The sequence below is a fragment of the Eptesicus fuscus genome, chromosome 15, assembly GCF_027574615.1.
Source record: "Eptesicus fuscus isolate TK198812 chromosome 15, DD_ASM_mEF_20220401, whole genome shotgun sequence".
Lineage (NCBI taxonomy): Eukaryota > Metazoa > Chordata > Mammalia > Chiroptera > Vespertilionidae > Eptesicus > Eptesicus fuscus.
The window spans coordinates 47,967,226-47,992,754 of NC_072487.1; positions in this window are offsets into that span (position 1 = coordinate 47,967,226).

Consider the following 25,529-nt stretch of genomic DNA (forward strand, 5'->3'; position numbering starts at 1 on the left):
CTGTATGTGGCCATTGTTCCTGAATGAGGAACGGTCAGGAGATCAGTGCTCTGTTCTCATAATGAACCTTATGTTTCTAAACACAGGTGCGTTGGGATTGTAGACATCTGTGTCATTAAGGGGGGAGGGGGGAGAAAGAGCACAAAAGCAGCTCAGAAATGGGCCCCTTGGAAATGCAAGATGGTCTTAATGCAGCAGCTCTTATCACCACCATCGTTATGCCTTTGATGAGGTATCACGGCACAGAGCCGGTGGTGACGAATCCAGTCGCACCACCATGTTTGCAACATGCCGCCTTTCTCTGTGGGGGGATGGGGGATCTTGTCAGAATTCACCCCATTGTCATCCTGTTGAAAAGAGTTGTCAGAGGGCCCCTATTCCATCCTACAATCACTTCAGTCTGCTCTTTACTCCACGTCTGTATTTCATCTCTATTTGATGCATAAGAATGAAAGAGCTCCTGGGAGATGCTTGTTCCGATGGCTCTGATGAGACAGATGTCCTGGGAAACTATCAAAAATGTGCAGGGCAAAGAAAGGATGGCTATCCAATGGCACATGTATGGTCTCCTGCCACCCCACTGAATCGATCTATGTGTTCTGCATCTCAGTCCCCAGATTGCTGCAATTCAGACATTTACAGGCATCAGGACTACCCACCTCTGATAACTATAGCTATTCTTGGCCGTTTCACTGGCAGCATGCACTGGCAACTTTTGCAGATCGTTATATGACACACTGTGATTTGCACTTGTCCCATATAAATAATTATTTTAAAACATTATAATAAAAGTATATCCAGATATTAGTAAAGAAAGTTAATTTTTAAGAATCTTAGGTGCATAGACTCATTTGACTGAAACAATCTCCTGTGTTCTTTTAATTAACTCTGAGTGAATACGGCTTTTTATAAACACTGTGGTAATGTTTTACTAACTATCTTGATTTCCAGTTGGAGCTGCCACTAACATTCGTCCATCTAATCTAACAAAACAGAGATACAGAGAAGTTGAGTCATGTGCCAAGGACACAAAGCTAGGCAGTGGTAAAGCCAGGATGAGAATCCAATCTCCAACCTTGAAGTTCTCTCTTGCCATGAAACCACGTGCATCAGTCAGATGCAGCTGGGACGGCAGAACTGCTGTGAGTGATGTAGAATAAGGGTTTTTTTTTACAGGAACCGGGCCCTCCACAATGGTGAAGGCTGGTGGAGTCTTTCAGAGGGTATTGCTCTGTGTCCAGGGTGGGTATTGCTCTGTGTCCAGGGTGGGCCAAAATGGGCGGCATGTCAGCAGGGCTTGAAGTTGGGAGGAAAAGCTGGATGTCGAGTGGGAAGGAACAAAGGCAAATTGGAATCCATGAGGACAAACTCCAACCTGCCTGTCTATCCCCTCCTCCACCCTCAACCATGTGGGTGACTTGCAGGAAGAAGCTGGCAGCCTTCACCACCAAGCCACACAGGCAGCTGGCCCAGGCCACACGAAGTGGAAGGAGATCAGCAGGAGGTGAGGCATCGGAGGCCCAGCTGCTGCCCCCGGCCACCGAGGGAGCTGGCAGATCAGCAGCCACATGGGGAGCTGCACTTGGCGCCCTACATTGACCTTGTGGGAATAATGGCTATTGCTTCCCTGCCATCTTCAAAATCACACACAAATTTTTCCTGTGGCCAACCCTAACCCAGACTCACATGGTGAAGGGAATTCTGGGAAGCCAGCTTCAGCTTTGGTCAATAAAAAGTCACCACACCATGTTACATGCTGCCAGTGTATTCACAGATGCCTTTCATTTTTCCTATGATACCAATACAGAATAATTTATATGTAAAAGTACAAATATGGAGAAGCTTTCCATGGTTTCTGTAATTGAATCGCTGCTTTTCTGTCACCTTAAATACTCAGTCATCTTGGGTTATTTTCTTGCCATGTGCTTATTGGGATAAATTAAAACTACTGGACTATTTGTATATCACATGTATAAAATGGTGAGTCTGTTGATCATACTTGCAGCAAAAACAGATCCTCCAGTATTCTGTCTGTCATGTAAATGAGGATTAGACAAACTTCAGGATCATTTGGCATTGCTATGTGCTTATGTATTTATGTTTCTAGGTAGTTATGTTTATATGCTTATTCTATCTATCTTACAAAACAGTGCTATAAGTTCATAAGAGGAACAGTTTTGATGAGGACACAGGCAAATATCTAAATATGAGAGCTGAGAGACTGAGGAGTTGGTGTTGTAACTTCTGAGTAATTATTTCAACTACTGAATACCTGCCACTAATCCAAAAGCTAAAAGAACTGACAGTTATATAAACTGTTTCTTCACTTGGGCTTCTTGGAATTATTGAGATAGGAGATTCAAAAACATTAAAAAAAAAAAGAACAAAAACATCTAACCACATGAGTGTTAGACATTTGTTCAACTTCTGCCTCTCTAAGCACTCTTAGATTCTTGAGCTCCGTAGATTGTTTTCCTTGTGAGTCAACCCCAACCATGCTCTGTTCCTTTGCTCTTTTGCAGGGAAAGATATTAAGACCATAGGCAAATAAATCAATAAATCAATACAGTTTTGAGATTATAATGTCTTCAGCCCTCCAGTCTTCACCACTAACCCAAAGGGGAAAGGTGAGAGAAGTGGTTTCCACACATTTTATAAAACATAGTGGTATTATTTGGGGGTGAAGCGAACTCTGATTTTGGCTCTAGAAGAACGAGATTCAATCCATCTATTAGTGTCCTCTTTAGGGTTATTGAACTTAAATAGAGTTTATGGTTCCTGTTCTGCAAAATGGCTCTGATCTTATCTGCTTCCTGAGAAGTTCCAGGGTTGAGTGAGATAATTAATATGTCCACCTCCTCCCCTTCCTCCCCTAATACCTGCATTGACACCATTTGTCTCACAATTTCCTGAAGAAATCATCATGTGACTGATTATATACAAACTAGAGGCCCAGTGCATGATTGAATCATGCACGTGTAGGGTCCCCTACACGCTTTTGCTTTCGATCACGGTGGAGCTGGGTGCCTGCCGCTGGTGCACCAGGCCTTTCAGAAGCCTCCGGCGCGGCAGAGGCTTCCGAAAGGCCTGGTGCCGGAGCAGACAGGCACCCAGCTCCCCCGCTTTTGATGGTCCATGGTGGGACGTGAGCTCGCTGCCCCAGAGGCCCCTTCTGTTCTGCAGCACAGCCATGGCGCAGACGCTGAGCTCACGCTGCCACTGGTGATGCGAGCTCAGCGTCCCGCCGGCCCAATCGGCTACCCCGGCCACCCCGAGTCCCGCCCCCTGCACCTTCCTCTGGCCCAATCCTGGGCGTAGCGGAGTGATGGTAATTTACATATTACCATTTTATTAGGTAGGATAGAGGCCTGGTACAGGGGTGGGGGCCAGCTGGTTTGCCCTGAAGGGTGTCCCTGATCAGGGTGGGGTTCCCTTGGGGCGTGGGGCGGCCTGAGCGAGAGGCCTGTGGTGGTTTGCAGGCCGGCCACGCCTCCTGGCAACCCAAGCGGAGGCCCTGGTATCTGGAATTTATTTTCCTTCTACAATTGAAACTTTGTAGCCTGGAGCGGAGCCAAGCCTGGGGCTCCCTCTGCTGTGGCAGCCATTTCTGTTGGGGTTATAATTGAAACTTTGTTGCCTTAAGCGGGTGGTCCCAGCCAGGGTGTTCGGAAAGCTTTGCTTCCCCTGTTGCCAGTGGCAACCCTGGCCTGCTCTCTCAAGCTCCATTCTGACGCCATTTCTGTTTGAATTTGTTTACCTTCTATAATTGAAACTTTGTAGCTTGAGTGGAGGCTTAGGCCTGCAATGGCTGGCAGAAAGCTTATTTCCCTCTGTTGCCTGGGAAACCTTGCTCTCTGTGGCTGTAGCCATCTTGGATGGGTTAATTTGCATACTCGCTCTGATTGGCTGGTGGGTGTGGCTTGTGAGCGTGTCGGAGGTATGGTCAATTTGCATATTTGTCTATTATTAGGTAGGATGGGACCACAGTGGGTGGAGTCACATTATTTTTAAATACTAGAGGATTAGGTTTTGGTAGGCAAGTGAAAATTTCAAAAGAACTCGTTTCTTCACCTGGCAGCCACTGTTTATTTTGCTTGACTGAAACAACTGAAGCAGCTGATTTTTCTCCTATCAGGAAATAAATCAGGAAAGATTTCAAAATTGGCAAAAAAGACTGAGTGGCCCGTCTAAAGTACTGTTCTGTTACCTATGTCTTTTATTGTCTTTGTGCTGTTTTACAATGCTGTACGTTGTAGATCATTGATGCTAATGCAAATGCAAAGATCCTTCTCCAAAGACAAATACAGTCAAGGCTCATTATTCATGGTAGTTATGGCCTATAAAAGTTGCTGTGAACACTGAATTAGTGAATCCTAAACCATTGCATTTAGGGAAAATATAGGGTTAGACTCCTGCAAGCCTCTGGTCACATTTTCATCAACCAATCAATGCATAACCTTGTTTGATGTGTGTTTCTGCTTTAAAAAGCCATCTTCTTTTATTTACTTTGTTGTCTCATCAGCATTTAATTCCTGGGCAACAGCATTATCACTTATGTCTGAATGAAGCTTTTCTAACCCATGTGTTTTTAGAATGTATATGAGTGCATTTGCAAATACTGAATCAGCAAATAATGGGAACTGACCATATTGTGTTTACTGGATGTGCAACTGACTTATCTCCCCGCTTCCCTACCAAGGAAGAAGCCAGTTTTACAAGTATTAAGCAGGTTTATTTTGGCCATTCCTGACCACCTAGGAACTGTTAAAAGATAAACTGAGGCACATTAAAATTTACAAGCGTTTCTTTGAGCAAACATTGATTCCAACTGAAAGTGGTTCAAGGTGCGCCACTGGCAGGAGCGAAGGGACCTACTTTTATAGAAAAGACTCACAGCACGGAAAATTACTTGATTGGCTATAGCTTAAGTGGTTGCCTTATTTGGGAAAGCCTAGCTGGCTATCTGTGAATAATGAGCCTTGACTGTATTTGTCTTGGGAGAAGAATCTGTGATAGCCAACTAGGTTGTTTTTCAGTTTGGATTTCTGAAGTTTGAGGTATTTATAGGAATTGATTCTGGCTTAGGTTCTGGTTTGCTTACATAGGCTGCCAAGGTATTCGAGCCACCTCGGTCTAATGGCCTCCTGTGTGATTACCTTAACAGTGCCACATGCATCCACACTTTAGATTTTTCTTTAAACTGGCTGTAACATCTTACTGGTTTCCTCATTAATTGTTACATAAAAATTTTAGCCATGTGTTCATTTTAATTTTATATAGAGTCATGATTTTTAACGTGAAAAGTTATTCTTTAATATTTGATTTATTTTTTTTATTTTATTTTATTTTATTGGTTGTTTGTTTACTTTGCCTTGTAGAATACCTGAATTGAAAGTATTGTTTATAGACTATATAGCAGCAATAAGAGTGTTGAAAGTAAGCACATGCTTTACAATTCACATCCTGGCCTCTGGGTTGGGGCCGGGGTGGCAACCATTGCCCGAGGCCTCCGACAGGCACTCCTATCAATTGTTTTTGGACACTGAGGCAATGGGCTGGCAACGGGGCCAGTGGGGACACTAAGAGAGAGCCAGCAGTGACTGCCTGCCTTTCAGCATTGCCCTGACCCCATAGCTGAGCCTGCAGACGAGCAGAGAAATCCTGAACGAGGGAGCCTGGGACAACTGCCTTCTGTCTCTCTCTGAGCTGGAGTGTGTGAGTGCTGAACGGAGGGAGGCCTCTTCCAAGGCTGCGGGTCCAGGAGCTTCCGCGGCAGAGAGGACTGAATCCTACCTAGCAAGTGCTTCTGCCTTTTCCTTGGGCAGGTGCAGCGAGGAGGGGCGGGTTGGTATTCCATCTCTGTAGTTACTGCTCCCTGTGGCAGTCCCTGCATCCAGAAGGCTATCAAATCAAACCTCCTGTGCTAAGGTAACGCCAAACTGGCTGCAACTATTCCTCTTCCTTTCCCAACAACACGGTTGTTCCTTTCTGGAAGATCCATTCAGTGCGCAAAGGAGAGAGTCTGTTGTTATTCCCAGAAGAATAGGTGTACAACGGGGCAAACCTACAGTAGACTTGGACTGGTGCGGTACTTGTCTATAATTTGGGATAATCCATCTGAATAACCATAATTAGCATAGGTAATTGGCGTAGGGTACAAGAAGATATTTGTTTGCCTCAAATTCATACCATTTCTCCTTCGGTATTTTTTGAAATAAGAGTATAAAAGTTAATACTCTGGGGAGAGACAAGCCTCTTTCCCCCGCCCCTCAGCACGCTGCCACTTGCATTTCCATTTCTCTCCTCCTCTGCCTTCCCTTCATCAGCCATTATAAGAATTGAAGTGGATTTTGAGTCTTTAGTCCATTTTTTAAGAAAAAGGTATTTGTGTTCCCTGTTCTTAATTTAAAAATCACTTGAGCGTGACATTTCAGATCTCTTTCTCTTATAAAAACAAAACATAAAAAGACTTAATTAAGTCTTTTTATATTCCCACATGGTTGTGGTTTCCTTTCAAAGCAGGTCAGTTGCTCATAATAAAAAACTTTCCCAATTCTTGTTAAGGAGGAGGAGGAGGAGGAGGAGGAGGAGGAGATGTTCCAAATATCACAGTCTAAAGTAGCACTGAAAAATAGAAAATCGTGCAAATGACATGCATAGCTTTAAATTTCCTAGTAGCCACATTTAAAAAAGAAAGAAGAAACAGGTGACATTAATTTAGTAAGATATTTATTTAACCCAATGTATCCAAAATATCATTACTTCAATATGCAATCAATATTCAACATTGTTAATGAGATATTTGATCTTCTTTGTGGACTTAACTTCTTTGCAATCCAGTGGGTGTTTACTCACACAGCACCCCTCAATTTGGGCTAGCACATTTTAAGTGCTCAATAGCCACATGTGGCTACTTTATGGAGGAGCACTAGACTAAAGAAAGATACTTTTTTGTATGCTGACACCTAACTTTTATTTCTGCTTTGCTGCTATGTCTTAAAAGAGAGAAACCATTTAGAGTCCAAGTCTTATGTCAGAGGGGAAACGTTCATAGCAGTTCCCATGAGGTATAGAATTTTGTCAAGCAACAGCTATTTCTCATTAACGCCACTATTCCTTGCCCAGCAGAACATCAGCTGGTATAGAGGGTGAGCAGTGAGTCAAAGAAAAACTACTTGATTTCATTAATTCTGACGTTAACTCCCTGAAAAATCAAATTATTCCAATGAGAATTATCACCAGACATTACACAATAGTAAAGAAATTTGTATACTGTCTTTTTCAATGTTTTTCAATGTGCACAGGGCATTCCATTATTTTATAGCAACCTTGCAGATTGACACAAGCCCAGCGATTAGGTAGAACTTTCCAGGTGAAGAAAACTACATGCCACATTACTTCCTACAGACAACACCATCAGTACTTTCTTTGTCTTCACTGTGACAGGGGAGAGGGCCTCCTCCTGCATTTTCCAAATTCCTGATGGACTTTCTACTTTTGATTACAAATTCTGATACTGCATGTCTCCATCTCATTATCTTTTTAAAATTTTTGTTTTTATTGATTTTGTAAAGAGAGGAAGGGAAAGGGGGAGAGAGATAGACACGTGGATGAGAGAGAATCGTTGGTTGGCTGCCTCCTGCATGCCCCCTACTGGGGATCAGGGCTACATGTGCCCTGGCTGGAAATCAAACCAGCCACTTCTTGGTGCATGGGCCAACACTCAATCAGTTGAGCCACACCAGTTGGACTCTTTCTCATTATATTTATATAACATTAATATCCTATCTCTATTTTTCTTCACGGTGTCTAACTGAACACAAGCAGTAATGCCTGGTACATCATTGGCACTCAGTAGTTTTTAATTGAAGGCAGGAAGTTCTGCCCTGTTCACTTACCTTTTCCCTCTTACTTATCATACACTTTCCTTAGGACCCAGGCCAGGACTCACTTCCTTAATGAAACCTGTGCTGGTTTATCTCATACTACACTGACATTTCATACTGAATTTCATTCATTCAACAAACATTCATTGAGGGCCTGCTTTAAGCAAGGCACTCTGCTAGGGAAGGTGGTGAAAAAACACAGATCTGATCTTTAAAGTCAAGAGTAAGAGGGGAAATCATGGGAAAAATAAGTGTAATGGGTATTGTGGCTTTGAAATACCTTCCAGCAAATTTTTCTTCTGGGTAGTCTTCTTTGTTTTGTTTATTTGTTTTCTTCCCCTGCAACCCTTTCCACCATTCAGCCCTGAGGTTCAGAGTCTCAGAAAGGAGATCCAGATACTGCTTGAAGCAAACAAATAAAAGGGTAGGGAGGAAGGAGAGATCCCCAAAAGGCAAAGATAGAAACAAAAGCTGTCTGGGTCATTGCTGAGGGAGTGCAGAGTTGAGAGAGGAGGGGATGAAGGAAATGAGAAAAGGAGGGAACACCAAGAACTGCCCCAGGAGTGAGGAAGGTTGTTGTGGACGCTGAGACAAGGAGGTGAAGACCCCAGAATAGGGCGAGAACATGAAGAACACTCTGAAGAGGAAGGCTGACCAGGTCAGGAGAGAGGACGAAGAACCCACACATGCCAGGTGCAAAAATGGTTGTCTTAGCTCCTGCCAGATCACCTAATCCCTTCATAAAAAGAAACTCATGTTGGTTTCCCTGTTCCACAGAATTACTTTTTTCTCTATATGTTTATAGACAAGTTAAACTCTAGTCAAATGGTGATAGTTACATTGCAAAATCTAGATCATCTACTATTTAGCAAAGTCATGTAACCCAGGTCTTTGTGACAACAATGGAAAAGTATGTCAGGTGTCAGGGTAGCGTGGCAGTTACCTGATGGTTCATGCCAATCAGTGCCCAGGATACATATGGTTTCCTCTAGGTCCCTCCAGAAGCTGACACTGAGATAAAGATTCAAGTTCCAGCAGCAAGAGCAGTGTACACTGGTAGGAAATGATGTAGGGACGGGGAGCACAGGGAATGTTATTATATCACCTTCCACTGGGGGGCCCTGGAGCTTAATCCCACTGGGGAAACTGAAAACCAGTGTAGGACCCTGCCTGAGGGACAGGGGAGCAGGGCATCTATACACCAGCTCCAGTAGTCATCAGCTGATGGCTGTTCTCAGGGGACTTTAATTCCTTACCACAATTAATGTTAAGTAGCCATATTTCCTTTTTTTATTTTAAATAAAATGAATATTGGGTATAAATAGAGTGAAAGAAAGGAGAAGGAGGGTGACAGGTAGGTAGGGAGTGATTGAAACAATGGGGCCAGAATTCCCTAAAGCTACCCCTTGCTCCTGCTCAAGCAGGGGCACAGGTCTGTCTTTCTGTGTCATCCCCCACTCTGCATTTTCACACACTGCAGAGTTCCCAAAGATGCTTAAATTTGTCATTTTTTTCATCATGGGAAATCTACTTTCATAATGAAAAAAATTTCTGAAAGATTATGGCAGGGAACTCTTAAACATTTACTTTTGATTTTCTAAATTGAAGCCTAAATTGTAGTGCAAAGGCAAGTAAGGAATATATACCAACAAAGCATGTAAGTACGTGTGTGCTTATAAACACACAAGTCTTTCCTTAGTTCATGAGATTAAGCAGAGATCTGGCCTGTAGAAATCAAACTTCTAAGGTTCAGTTTCTGTCCTAGAAAAGCATTCTACTTCCCCAGCTGTCACGTCCCATGCTCTGACCCCTATGTGACTCAGTATCCCCAGATGCACAGTAATCCAGTTCTCTCAGATCATCCTTCCCCCAACTCCCGCCCTTGGGAGCTGTTGGACACTCGAGAGCTGTGCCTTTGGCTACTATCCAGGGAACAATGAATTCCTAACAAGTGCTGTGGACCCCAACTCCAAAGAGCTCATGGGAGCCTCCCAAAATATGTTCTTTTCTTCACAGGTCTAGCTCTTGTCTGAAATCTATAAAAATTTAAAATCAATTTCCTCTTGAGAAGTGAGATAAGTGATTTATTTAAATTAGAGGACTGTCTTGCTGCCTGCAAGAACAAGAAAAAAATCTCTCTCTAGCTCAACTAGGGCTTTAGCTCTCTCTAGCTCAACTAGGGCTTTAGCTTCCTATTAAGTTTAAAATAAGGAAAATTCCCAGCTCACATAAGGTACCCTTTCTTCTCTGATTTGCATTACCTGTCTCTTTTGTGGAGAAATTCAATATGACCATGAAGAAGCAAGGACTCAAGTGAGCCATTGTAACTGATGGAGAGTTTGGATGGAGCCCAAGGAAGAGGGATCATCTTTGTTCAGGTGAGCCTCTCAGCCTGGGTACAGGTCTTACTAGAATAGCACGATTGCTCCCCAAAATAATGTCACTTAGACTGAAGGGAAGTGCCGTTGATCTGTCTTTGATGGCAGAATTCTTGAACCCTGTCAAGTATACACACACACACACACACACACACACACACACACACACCTAGAAAAAGACAAAGAGCCAGAGTTTTCCTTTAAGCCTGAAATTCCTCAGGTTTGGTTTCAAGCTAGAAGAGAAGTTTTTGTTGGGGAGAAAGCTTGTAGATAAATCATCAAACTGTTTGGGAATTTCAGCAGTTTGAAAAATGAGAATGTACAGAGGAATTTGTTTCTTTGCTGTGTTTCCATCTTTTTTTTTTTCTTCACCCATAACTCAAAAGAGATTGCCCTTTTACAAGGTCAGACTTTTTTTTATTAATTTTGTTTTCATGCCAGATTGTTAAGGAGAAGTATAGAATTCTGGATTTTGTGTGTGTCCCATATTTTAATAGAAACACAGATAGAATATCATACACTTGAAACTGACATTGCTGAAAAAAAATGAGTTATCATGACTTAGGCCATAAAACATCAGGTTGGGAAAAAGATTTCCCTTGAGAACATGAAGTTCATTACTGACCAAAGATCCCCACATAAGTGGTTTAAAAGTTTCCCACTGTTGCTGAAATAGTAACTTGCGCAAAGATGCACAGAAGACTGGATATTTGTTTTTCATCCTAAAATATGTTCTCTTTGACATGTTTGACCTTAAATGGAGTTTCTACCCTCTCTGATTTTCTGTTTCTCTCATGTTCATTGCAGCAAGGTGGTGGATGGCTTAGATGTGACTGTCATACTGTTTTAAAATTCTGTGCATTTAAATAGGTATTGTCTTTAATATTCACAGACTCCATACCCTTTTTTTTCACATACCTCTCTGTCTTAAAAACACATTTCTTAAAATAGAATCTTTATCCAAAGACCTGGAAAATTTTGAAGAATGCATGGATAAAGTTGATCACTTACCTGAGTTTATTTTGGTTATTCCATTGCAAGACTATATGAAAAATCTTTTACTTACCACTCAGTCTCTTACACCATGGGGTCAACTCTTGTTGATTATCTAGAGAGTTCTGTGAAGGAAAGGGATGTTACAGATGGGAAGGCAGAAAATACGAGGTGATCGAGTTTCAAGGTTGGGAGTCTTGACAAAATCATCTAACCCGATGCCTGCATCTCAAACTGGCATCTAGTCTATAACGTGCCTGGTTTTGCCTCAGTACTGACGTTGAAGCACAAAGGACCCTCCACCCTTACACTACATTGTCAGGAAGTTCAGACAAGAATCATTTTTCTCAGATTCTGGCTAGTTAACATTGATATGACCTCAGATTCTTAGAGAATAAGTTTAACCCCAATGACATCACAAGGTTACCTGTTGGTAAAATTATTGTCAGTCTGTCCGTAGGCCCTACAGACAGAGCATAGCTGTTCACCAAACTATCCCAGCACCTCGGTTAGTTCTTGACACCCATTAGCCATTCACTGAGCCCTGTGAGCAGGATCCCCGAGGTGCTGCTGCACCCGCCTGAGCTTCAGCTGCTTGGGTGTGGCTGCTTGTGTTCCCTTTGCTTTTCCTCCTTCTGGCCTACCCTTCAGAGGGGCCTCTAACAGCTCCTCTGTTACCTGGTTCAGTGTCCCCTTGCCACCTTGATTACGCTTTTCTTCTTTCTTTTTCCTTCTATTTTCACCGCCCCTACTTTTCCCCCTCCCTTTCTACTTCTCTTTGGCCTCTTTGTTATTCTTCTATAAAAAAGAACTTGATATATAAAAAGATGAATGTATAGATTAGACAGACAGATAGATCATTAAAAATTGGTCCTTGATGGCATGTCTCTCAGTTACGACATAATGGTACCAGTGGCTATGATATACTGAGGTCAGCTGGGCACCACATGGCCTCATTGTGGTTACAACCTGGTCCACAGGTCAGTTGACCTCTTAGATTCCTAGGCCTACCCCAGGGAATTTTGGTTCAGATATTCTCTGGTGGAGCTTAGGAGTTGTATTTCTTTAAAAAAAAAAAAAAAAAAGTTCCTGGGAGAGTCTGATTTATAACCAATGTGAGCACTAAAAGCATTTATCAAATATAACCCTGGCCCTTTCCCTGCATAACAGGAGTACTTGCCCACTGCCAGGACTCATTAGGCTATGTTTATGGAAAGTAAAGTAGATACCTAATGATACAGGATGCCTTTGATTTAAGTAGATTAAACAATCTGAAAAACTAAGACTAAAAATCTAGCTGGAGGCTTGGCATTAGCTCAGATCTGGACCACACATTCAATTGCGCAGCTCCGGTAGAATAAGGGGAACTGGTGGGTGGAGATGTAGCTAAAATGAAGACCCTGGGCCTCATACTGAGGAAGCAGCCATTACTCATCATCTGATGCCAGGCAGCAGTGTGGGCCCAATGTTGCTAAACCTTCCTGATTTTAAAAAAGAAATCCAGACTTATATGAAACCAGAGGCCTGGTGCACGAAATTTGTGCACAGGGGGGGGGGGGGGTGTCCCTCAGACCAGCCTGCACCCTCTCCAATCTGGGATCCCTCTCACAATCCAGGACTGCTGGCTCCCAACTGCTTGCCTGCCTGCCTTCCTGATTGCCCCTAACCACTTCTGCCTGCCAGCCTGATCATCCCCTAACCACTCCCCTGACATCCTGATCACCCCTAACTGCCCTCCCCTGCAGGCCTGGTCCCCCCCCCCCCCAACTGCTCTCCCCTGCAGGCCTGGTCCCCCTGCAACTGCTCTCCCCTGCAGGCCTGGGTCCCTTCCAACTGCCCTTCCCTGCAGGCCCAGTCACCCCCAACTTCCCTCCTCTTCCGGTCTGGTCACCCCTAACTGCCCTCCTCTGCAGGTTTGATCTCCCCCAACTGCCCTCCTTTGCAGGCCTGGTCACCTCCCAACTGCCCCCCCCCCCCTGCTGGCCTGATCACCCACAACTGCCCTCCCTTGCAGGCTTGGTCCCTTCCAACTGCCCTCCCCTGCTGGCCATCTTGTGGTGGCCATCTTGTGTCCACATGGGGGCAGCCATCTTTGACCACATGGGGCAGCCATCTTGTGTGTTGGAGTGATGGTCAATTTGCATATTACTCTTTTATTAGATAGGATTGTCTAGCTTTCTGATCTTGTCAATTAATACATTTAAAAAAGTAAACCTGACTTGTTTTTAGCTAATGATTTGCTACCTTTGGTTTAGGCTGTCTGTGCTGAATAAGCTATTCTGAAAATTATACTTCTTTAATTGTAAACATGTATGAAGCATTATATCAGTTAAGATGAAGTTCAGCACCAGTAATATAAACCTAAAATGACAGTGGCTTAAATATGATAGAGGTGTGTTTTCCCCTCACATTCAGAAAGTCCAGGGCTAGACAGCCCAGCAATACAATGGTGCCTACAGGATTGTCCTATCTTTCTGCACTCTCTATGTTTCTGCTTACTGTCCTTACGACAGAGCTTATATTGTCAAGGTTGACTCATGTTCACCAGATGGCTGCTGGAGCACCACCTGTCACATTCAAATTCCAAGCAGAAAGACAAAAAAGGGAAGAAGAATGCTTATCTTCCAGTTGAGTGAGCCCCCTTTAAATTTTTTACTTGGCAATCCTATCCAAAAGCATACACTTGCACATTGACCACTTTTATATAAAAGGGAGGATAAGGCACATAGTGTATCTAAAATTTAATAAAAACTGACAAGACCAGGGTTTTAGAGAGCTTCTCCACTAGAGAGAGGTTTCCACCTGGCCCCCATGCCTTCTAAATTCATATTTCTTGTCTAGTGTTTTCATTTGTGCTCTGCCCGTTCTTCAGATCCTGAACCCTTGCTGCAAAAGGTTGTGACAATCCAGAAGTTGAAACTCAAAGATGAATAATTGAGAGTCCTTAACCTCAAGAAACAAGTCCAGTGTAAGAGAAACCATGCTGTGTTATAGTTAGTTGTGTATATATGTCGAAGTATTCTATTGATGATATAAACAGAATGCTATAGTACACAAAGGAGGGAACAATGAATTCACTTGACATCCAGCAATTTTAACTCTTTTTTCTAAGAGCTTTTATTTTATTTTTATTATTACTAGAGGCCTGATGCATGAAGATTCATGCAAGAATGGACCTTCCTTCCCCTGGCTGCTGGCACCGACTTCGCTCCGTCCAGAGCCGCCTTTTCAGTCAGGCCCAGAGCCGCCTTTTCGCCTTCTCACACTGCCCAGTGGCCCGGAGCATCTGGGGTGCCTGTGTATGTAAATTAACCCACCATCTTTGTTGGGTTAATTTGCATACTCACTCCTGATTCGCTGGTGGGCATCACGAGGTACGGTCAATTTGCATCTTGCTCTTTTATTAGTGTAGATTTTTTAATCTTAAGTTTTTCGTATGTCTCCTTTTTCCCCAATTGACCCCCTCCCCAACCATTCCCATCCTGGGCAAGCCCCCACTGCCCCAGTATCTGTTTCCATTGGTTACAGCAAGTTTAACTCTTAAGCAATGGCATTGTAAATGAAGAGGAGTCATTCTATTCAGTCACTTGCCTATAAAGCTCCTTACTTAATACTCCCTAAAAAGATGACTGGAGGGCTTTAAATAAACATTAAAACTTGGCCTAGTGAAGAAGGAACAAAAAGATTTTAAAAGCAGAGAGAACGACTAAAGAAAAGTGTTAAGTTTGCACATTCATGAACATAGGAGTCTCAGTGGGGAAGAAGAACGAGTTTCAGTTCTATATCAGTTGCCCAACACGCATCATAAATGGCAGAGAGTGAGCATTTGAAAAAACAATCTTTATACAGAAGAATGATGACTTTCAGATTTTCAATGTAAAGAATCATGTCTGAGTTATTTCTGTGTTACTAATGATTGGGAAAAAATAAAATTTTATTAAGTGTTTGATGAAGCAATGGTTTACCTACTTGGGGGCAAATATGGTCTTTTCCATTTGTAATTAATGGAGCTGCATGATCTCTGGAAGATTCAAGTAGTTATCTTGGGACCAGGAGGGGCATTTTAAGGAGATGCCAAAATCCAATAAGGTGGAACAAAGTAAAAGATAAAGCAATTACTGGGGGTATCCAGTGGCAGAGTTGAGATTGCCCTAAAGTCAGAATATATCTATACACACGGTTTCCCAAAAATGTATATTCACTTTGAATATTAATTCCAATGGGTTAAATCTGAAAAGAGAGAAACATCAATTGAGCTATCAGCTGTTAAGTGTGTATACATTTTGGGGGGACAACCTGTATTTATAGGAAATATATTTTCTTTACTACTTTTTTTCCTTTGGGTCTTTTTATTGCATATTTCAAACCTGCAGAAAAGAATAGAAAATTATACAAATCAGTGTATCTACAATCCAGCATCCTAAACTGACATATTTCCTTCTGTGTTTTTTTAAGAAGCCAAATGTTAAGTATGCTGTTGAAGCTCTTTTGCAGCACCATGTGATCCAACGTTTTCAACTGCCATCCAAGTGTGGTATTTTGCTATTCCCATGTTGTTGGTTATGTTGAGGCTAGGCTTCTGTAACAAAGAGACACAAAGCTTCAGTAGTTTCAAAAGTGTACAGCTTTATTTCTTTGTCTCTCAGCCCCAGTGTGAGCAACCCAGGCAGGAGGGCTAGTGGTATTCAACAAGGTCTCTCAGGGAACTTAGTGAGCAGGTCTCTTGAACCCCAGCTCTTCTGTAATGTCTGCATCTCCTTACGAATGTAATCATGCACCGTTCATCATCTGAGAAAGTTAATACTCTCGCCTGCCTTGTTCTCCATCATTTCTTCTCAACCTCCATTCAGCCAATTATAGCCATTCCAAAGGAACACATTTCCATTTTATGATCCTTTTGTTTAATGTAACTGTCCCAAAATTTGGGTCAGGCAATGCTTTTTCTTTTTTCTCTCTTTTATTTTCTTTTCCTCCCATGAAGCTAGATAAGAAACTTCTGTGTATTCTTTCTCCTTCTTCTGTTGGCAAGATGTTATTTACCACATCAGCTGAATGAGCAGGACTGGAAGTACTCCATACCCTAAGAAATCTCCAAGTTTTCCTAGCATGCAGTCAGCAGATTGAATACAAATAAAGTTAAAATTAAATCAGCGCCAGGGATGTGCTTTCCCACGTATATAAATAGTTCTTTCAAGAATGAACTCTCTCTTGACCTAAAATATAAAAGGTACAGTAATGTATTTCATCAAATAACACTATGGACAGTGACTCTTCACTACAGAATTGAGGGAGTATTTGGGGATACCAGAATGCATATAGGATGAAAGCAAGTTTATTTATGAAATGACATATTATGACAATTTAATTTTTAAAAGGTGGTTTCTCAAAGAGCCTTCCATGGAATATTTGTTTTACGGGAATATCTTTGAGCGTATTAGGCACGTCTTGAGCACAGCTTAAAATTTTCTTGGCCTCAGCCATCTTCTACACCAGTGACCACAGGGTGACCACTTCTACGCCAGTTCTGAGCAGCTTCCTGCAGGTGCTGATGCTGTACATACACAAAGGCAGGGGATGTGGTGAGGACCTGCCAGGCACTTGGACATGCAGAGTCTGTGTGGGTAGGGAAGGTAAATTTTCTGTGGGCTCCTTGTGGAAGGAGCCAGTGGGTAATTCCTGCCCCTTGTTTCTCTGAGTAGACACGTTTCATCCAGCTCTTTGAGCTACCCAATAGGATCCAACTACCAACACCCTTGAAGGCAGCCAGATCCAGGACACGCTTGGCACTGGCTCGCCATCTGTCTATGATGGGCCCTGCCCTTTGCTCTGGCTCCCTGGTTAGTGGTTCCTAGTAGAAAGCTTAGTATTTAAGCGTTGTCTTCAACCATGCTTTCTAGAAAACCCAGACAAAACAGAATAGTTCAAAACCATACCCACCTGTGACATGCTATGCACTTTATGCCATTTCTGAAAAGCCACGATGCCCTTCAGCTTCTTGAAAGATCCTGAGGAATTTCACACCTAAATAAACAAATAAACAAAACCAAAAAATCTGCTTACTGCTTAAGTTTGTTACAAATTACCAAAACCATTCCACCATGAAATTCATTTGGAAAATAACCCTTCAAAACTGGGTGCAAGAAACACACCCTGGTAAATGTAAATACAGAACTTACTGTGTCTACACTGAGGATTTAGAGCTATTTTTGAGTGCTGTAACGGGTTGAATGGTGGTAACCAAAAATGTCTTTCCACATCTTAACCTCTGGAATCTGTGAGTGTGACCTTATTGGGAAAAAGGGTCTTCACTGATGTAGTTAAGTTAAAGCTCTTGAGATGATAAAATAATCTTAGAGTAGCTGGGTGAACCCTAAATCCAGTGACAAGTGTTCTTATCAGGGAAAGAGGAGGAGAAGACACAGACACAGAGGAGGCCATGCAGCCATGGAGATAGAGACTGGATTTATGCAGCCATAAGTCAAAGAACACCTAGAACCACCAGAAGTGGGAAGAGGCAAGAAAGATTTTCCTCCAGAGGTTTCAGAGGGAGCATGACCCTACCAACACCTTGATTTTGTACTTCTGGCCCTTCCAATGTGAAAGCATGAATTTCTGTTGTTTTAAGCATCGCGATTGGAAATAACTATGACAGCCATTGCATCTAAGGGAAAAGACACATGGAAGCGAATGTCTTTGTCACCTGGACACCCGAATCTGGAGTTGGTTGAGTGCCAGGGTGCCCTCCTTGGAGCTCACTCTTCTATAGAGAGATTCTAAAGAGCATGTTCTGTCTGAGGGCAGAACGGAAAAGAGGAGAGGGATCAGCGAAGGGGACCCCAGCACCTGGGAGACTCAGCTCTGTCTGACCAGCACTCAAGCCCTGCAGACATCGGTTCCAAGTCCTGGCTCTTGGTTTTCCTCATTTGTAAAAGGTATGGCATGTTTGCTAGGCCCCTTGTAGCTCCAAAGTTCTGGGATCGCCCACAGGAGTCCTTAAGCAAGATTTCCCAATGCCTTTCAAAGCAAAGCAAAGAGAGAAGAGGAAAAGGAAAGGAATGGAACAAGTGTCTGCTCAAATGATCAGGAACACACTTCATATATAAAAATTGACTTGACCTTAGGCTCATCCAAGTAAGGTTGTCGCCTTTTCTTTTCCACTTTGATTGACACGCTTGGGAGGACTATGAGGATTAGTTGGGATAACAGTGATTGCGTCATCCTCGGTATACATAGACCTCACCCATTAATTATCTTCTAAAGTCTCACTTCCTTGACTTATTTCAGAGGGAAAACAGGGGCAGCAGCCTCTAACGCAAACCCTCTTGTAAATACAGATTTTTCTGAAATCTCTGTGAAGCTGGGACTCCTATCACCTCATTGGTATTTCCTGGCTGGGCCTTTGAGGTACTGAGAGCTCTTGGGCAGGTGGGACGGCTCAACCTCTGTAGTGCACAGGCTCACTCACCGTCAGCCTCCTTTGCAAGTTCCAATGTTTCTTTTCAGTGTCTTTTCGTGCGACCTATGACTTTTTCAAGAAAGTCAAGTTGAACTTTTTTATAGGTTGAATTATCTTTTAAAAATTCACTGGATTCATTCACTGTGTAAAAGCTCCATGACAGATGAGTTACCTACTTTCAAAAGCAGGGTCTCTGGGGACCCCTCCTCCGGAGAGTGAGTTTGCACGTAGTGGGGGGTGCCTTCACGCCCCACCACCCCACAGCCTTTTTCACTTTGATGCCTACATTCCTGCCAGGGCCAGCCTGTCAGGGTGCTGTACAGAATTCTGCAGGGCGACCTCCAGGTTACAGAGCAGCAAAGAGATTCTTGAAAACATGCCAGATGGAAACACAGTGACAGCTTTGGATTGCTTCCAGGGCCCAGAGGAGAAGCACTGCAGACAGTCATTTCTTCACAGGGACGTGAGAAAAGAAAAAAGAAGTTACTAATGTCTCTCAAACCTTTCCAGAGTCAGAAGTAAACAGACCTAGAAAAGAGCCTATATTTCATAGACGTTTCCACGGGACATTTGTAGGATGTCGGAATCAAGGCCTTGGTGGAGAGAAGAAAGCCTGGACACGAAATCAAGGGCTTAAAGTGCTGTTTGCCTGGGCTGCACCACAAACAAGCCCCTGGCTGCTGGGAGCCTGAATTCTTCCTCCATGGAAGGCAGGGGGGTACCTGCTTCTCCAGGTCCTGTGAGGACAAAATGAGATTGACAGAAATAAATGTAGTTTGTAAAGATGGCATTGGTCATACATATGTAAAATATTATTAGGAAAGGTCTCAGAAGGCACTTTCCTGAAAGGGATGTTCAACCATTCTTGGATGGTTACATGATTTTGAATGAAGCAAGTGCCTTAGATGTCCAATTTTTTCCCCCCTGTTTTGAAAAAAACAAGTTAATTTTAACATTCCTCACCTTGTGAGATAGCCAGCGATTATGTGTACTGTGGCCTGCCTGAGTATGCAGGGACTGCAGGATGTCATTGGAATAATTTGTCATTAACAGACCTGTGGTGATCTCATGGGGTTACATCTAAAAATTAGAATACTCAGCTTGAACGACGGAACTAAAAAAGGTGTAACTTCAGAATACTCCCAGTCATTAGTATGTTATAAATCTGCAAGCACCATCACTAAACCCTACCCCTTGTGTTCTTTGAAAAATATGTCCTCCAGTGGAGCAAGAAAGCTAGACAAATTTTCCCATAGAAATTACGCATAATTATGGGTCTCTGTTCCTGCTCAAGAACTTGGCATTAAATGGACCATTGACATGCTGCAGAAATAAGGATACCAGAACTCCAGGTCATTATACTCATTTAAACCAGGAACATTTTGTTTCAAGTAGAGGGCTGTTAGAACTAGAAGAAATTTTTTAAGTAAAAAAATAAAATAAAATTATTATTATTTATAAATAGTATTATTGTCTACAAAAGAAACTCAGAAGTACCTACACCTGTATTAGCACATTTAACAAGTACCTATAGCAGTTAGTAGATGATAAATCAATTTAGAAAAGTAACATATGTTTAATTTGTAATACCAGCCACGAAATACTAGAAATACTTCATGGACTCCACCTCACCAGGCTGATCAGCTGAGGAGACGGAGCTTTCCCACATCTCAGAGGAAGTTTGGTCTTCATAGCTAGAGCTTCCGGTTTGAGGGGCAGGGACACTACAAAGAATGTAGCTTTGGACCTAAACAGACTTCATTTTAATCCTGGCTTCTCCATTTGCCACTTAGGTGAATCTCTTTTTTCTTACCTGTACGATGAGGTGATCATGGTGATTAAGACAACTCACAATATGGCACTTGGTACAAATAATATATGTGAAGGTAATCTATAACTAGAAACTCTTTATAATCGGACCTTTGTTCTTCACTGAGTCAGTGAGAGCACAGACTGAGGCCCTCTTACCTGGATCTTGGCTTTTCCACTGAAACCTGCATGACCTTGAGCCTCTCCAGGCCTGGCTTCTTCATCTGTCAAGTGAAGATGATAACAGTGTCTACTTCTTAGGGTTGTAGTGAGGATGAAATGAGTTACCATACGCCACGCTCTTAGAATAGTGATTGGCATCTGGCAAGTGTTAACTCTCACTGTATTTTCATGTCTGCCCAGAAGAAAGCTGTCTAAAGAACTGTATATTGTAAACAATAAACTTTATTTAGAGTAAAAAAGAAAATTAAAAAAAGAGAGAGAAAAAAAAAGAAAACAACAATCGTCTCAGACTAACCTCTCATTTCAGGGAAGAAAAATGAGGCCTGAAGCATTTCATCTGGTCACATAGCTGGGTCACCCAGGGGCTCTTGGCTCCCAAGTCAATATTTTCCCCATATACTGCTCTACTTTGTGACTAAAGATCTATGTGAAGACTATGCTATTCTCACCAGCTAGGCAAAGAACTCACAAATCCCATAAAACTGTATTTTTTATAGATGAGGAGCCTATAATTCAGTTCAAGAAGCTTGCTTAGAGTTGCAAAACACTGAACCATGTGAAATTAATTGATATTCATTATGGTCACTGGAGTAACCATTAACTAGTTGTAAATTCTGAAGCTACCCACTTGATCTGCTCCCTTGGTGCTTAAAAGAGTGGTTTGTGAATTAGCATCACCCAGGAGCCAGACAGAAGTGCAGAATCTTGGGCCGGACCCCATAACTTACAGAATCAGAAACTGTGTTTGAAAGTTCCTTCTAGAAGCATTCCTCCTTTTTGCTCATCTATAAAAGAGACCAGGAAATAGGATGTTCTTGACTTTGTCTTCTATTTCTAAAATGTTCTGAATTCTTCTCTCCTTGCCTTCTACCCCCACTACCTCCCAATTTTAAAGAAATATTTAAAGGGGAAGAGGTTACAAAAGCAGCCTGAAGGTCAAGATGAAGGGCAATTGGACAGGGGCATATTTCTCTTCATTAGGGATCCTAGTTTCTGGGTGTCAGGAATTCTCCTCACCCTTTGCAGACTTGTGTCTGACTTGGGTCAAATGATTGTTGGGTGCAGCCCCCTCCAATAGGAATCCAAGAGACCTGGGTGCCCGTCTTATCTTGGGAAAGCTTAAGGGATCTTGACCCAGTCTCCTCTTTTCTAAAATGAAAGAGTTAGTTTTCTAAATGTTTTTCATTTACACTTTCAGTCTGCAAAACCAATTTTTAAAAATTACCTCTTTATCTCACTTACCTGTGGTATCTGCTTCTAGTAGAGTCTTAACTCCTAACCCAGGACTTTGGGTGCTAAGGAGGACAAGAGTGCTTAGGGTAAGGCCTTGAAATCACAACCACCAGGATTTCCACAGGAACTAAGCGCTGAGTGATCTTTCTCCCAGGTTGATTTCTATCATCTTGTGTTAAATAATGGATTGATGGCATTCACTTTGGTCCCGAACCTTCTTAAAAGGGTCGGTTTTTTTTTTTCTCACAGTCTGCTCATCTACCTCACTTCTCTACATGACCAGGCGAGCCCATGCCTGAGCCTTCTGCCACTGAACACCCAGCTGCAAAAGCATGGAAACTAGCCCAAAGGCAACTAGAATAATGAGACCAAGTAAATTTCACCTCGAAGCGGCTCTGCCTGCTTTTCTTTGAATGTAAGCCCGTTTTCTTTCTGAGGCTCCCGCTGAAATTCCTGGCTACGGAACTGAAAACTGGACTTCTCAGGCTCAACTTTTGCACACAGAGCAATGTGGAGTTAGTTCTTCCTATGCATCAGGCTAAAATAGTGGTTTTCCATTCTCCTAAGCATGGAAGTTTTAGGAGTCTAAAGTTGACTTTGAAAGTGACACATTGCTACACAGAGCTTTTGTTTGCCAAACACTTGCAAATCATCTTCCCTCCACAAAGCCTTTAAAATGTCAGCAGCCTGAATATCTCTGCCCACAGGGCTATTCTTTCCATAGGACCTGGGCAGTAATTCACTGCCTGGATCCACCAGCCCCTGGGCCCTGGGAAGCTTGCGAATGTTTATGGCCCTCCCAGCAAAAGTGTTCTGGAACTATCTGGGAGAAGCACAGGCCCTTTTATTCCCTCTGGGGCACCTAAAACATATTTGTAAAGGTATTTTTATTTTAAATGAGTGAGCTCAACAAGTAAATACGGAGTGAAGACTAGTAAAGTGCCTCAAAATGAAGCAGAGATTGAAGTAAAGAAGAAAGGCCTTCTGGGTTTTTTCATTTTTTTCTCCCTTTCTCTTCTTTTTTTTTTTTTTTTTTTTTTTGAGGAGCAAGTAATGGAAAACAGGCATTCAGCTTCTTTTTCAGAACCAGTCTGTGTGTAAATCATAGTTACATGGGCTAAAAACAGACCCATGAGTGCAAGCAATGGTGTGGACTTCATTTCCCTGCACAGTTACCACGTGAAGGAAATAATTAGTCATCTTCCTGCTTCCTCTCTACTCAAGACTTTGGGAAGATCAAACTTGGCTGTAAAGACTATCATGAATTATCAAGAGAGAAGTCAAATTTATTTTCATTCATAAATGGGCCAAAGAGGCCTGTGGTCAAGTTCAGAGAGGTTAAGGCAAAATCATGGCCAAGAAGCACATCTAAGTTTTCCCAAACATATTACTCTCTATTTGACTAACACAATGTTCTCAAAAGCAGATGGGAAAAACAGCATATTATTTTTCCTCCAGAAAGGGAGACTCAACCCACATCACTGCAGTGTTTTAGCTCAAGCACACGTCAAGTGCATATTCAGCTGAGAAGTTGATCTGCTTCCTCATAACCACATTCTGTAGGGCTGAACAGGATGTAAGAAGAATTTCCAAGTCACTACTTAATCATGTCGTACTCGGAATATGTTTCCCAGCACTTACAGCGTCTCTATTGCTACAGATCAGAAAACTGAAAATGATCCTCAAGAATGAAAAACTTTTATGGAGTTGTATACAACAGTGTTGAACAACAAAAATACTATTGGCCACAAATAGATTTTATTTTGCTTTTACATAGAATAGGTTGAAAGAACATAGGGGAAAAAAAGATTTTTTTTTAAATCAAGGCAATTGTGCAGATAAAGCTGATGGAGAACTTAAAGGACTTCCAGAAATAGATGACCATGAATTTAAAGTCAAGCTTTCAGCTGTGTTTTATTCTTGTATCTGCTCTTCTCTTTTCTGAAGTTTTCACATAGAGGGCAAATGTTTATAAAAAGTTCAAGTTCCAAATGACCTCAACAGCTATAGGATGTCAACTAGGTAAATTCATTTCTGGAAATCTAAATAAACTCATTTATTTTGAGGCCATGGAAATAACAATAACATAAAATAACTAGATTGCTCTTCACACTCAATGAACAAGCATAGATGCTTGTTTATACACACAGATATGCACACATCTCATCTAGCCAAAGCTAATCACTCCAAACAAAATCCAAGGATGTACTCATCTGTGACATAAAAGCTATGACTGAAAATCATCTGGGGGTCAGGTGAGGGCTTACCTTAGCTGGGGATCAGAGAAGAAGTCTTTCAGAAAATGACACTTAGGCTAAAACCTGAAGGATGAGAAGAAAGCAGCTTCTGCTACCCCAGGAAGGTGAATAGAATGAAGTCTTTTCTTTTTCTTTTCTTTTTTTTTTTTAACCCTTTAAGGCAACCTGAGTAATAAGAGGACATATTGCTCAGTGGTCACAAATTATAAGCACTATGCCCTCCTCTCACCAAAAAAAAAAAGCAAAGCCCCACTGTTTATTCGAATTTCATCTGCATGCCCACATGTGTGCCATCCACACAGCAGACTGGACCCCAAACACCAGGGCTTCTTCTCTCTCTGCTGAGAAAGTCTGTCCTGAGGCAACAGCATGGCATGCCCTCTGGATGGGTTCTCCTCTGACCCCTCTCTTCCCTCTGAACTGCTGGCCAGACAGAGAAGCCTTTGTGAAATCCATGTTGGGGGCTCAGAAATTGCACAGACCCGTCTGAACCAAGTCTGAACATATTAGTCAAGGCACTTGAAAAACATTATCTTCTTCCCCTCAAGACACTTTATTCACAGTTTTACCAGGCCTTCACATTATAAATCAAATGAGCATGTGGTTCTTAAATTGCTCAGGAGATGAGAAGTAGTAGAAAGCATTCCCCCATGGACTATGGGGAAGGCTGAAACTTTCTGGAAAGATGCCTGAAGTGTGGGGCTGGTTTAGCCCCCCGTGTTAGCAAGGCTTGCTGTGCACACTCAGAAACTTGACATGTTTCTCCCACCTGAGCCATACAAACACTACTCACTTCTCCTCACAAACCCCCTCTACACGCCTCCAGTTTTTTCCTCCCATGTCCCTTTGAGTTCATAAATCATACCAGTATTTTGTGACCTGTGACTTGAGAAATATAACCAAATATGTGTGTGAAGATTTTATAGCCCCCTTATAGAGCATTTTATGAGTTTAATGCAATGCCTACACTATCCCCAGGTCCTGGTAGGATGGAGATAAAGACAAGATCATGCCTAAAACTAGAAAGTCATAAGCTGAGCTGAATAAAGGGACCCCCTTAGCCACATAGGTTGGTGATAGAAGCACTGGTGTGCGTGGACAGTCAAAGGCATCTGATTTCTAACGTCCCACAAACCCCTTCCAGCCAGCTCCACTGTACTTCCTTATGATAGCAGTGAATGTTTCAGAATAAGAATATTTGCATAGATTAAATGTGGGATGAGATGGGTTACCTTATATACTTGAGTTTAAAATGTGCTCTGATTTTATAGGGCACATGGTGGCCCACCTTGAAATGTACTCTTAAAGTGTCCCTTTAAAACAGTTCCATTTG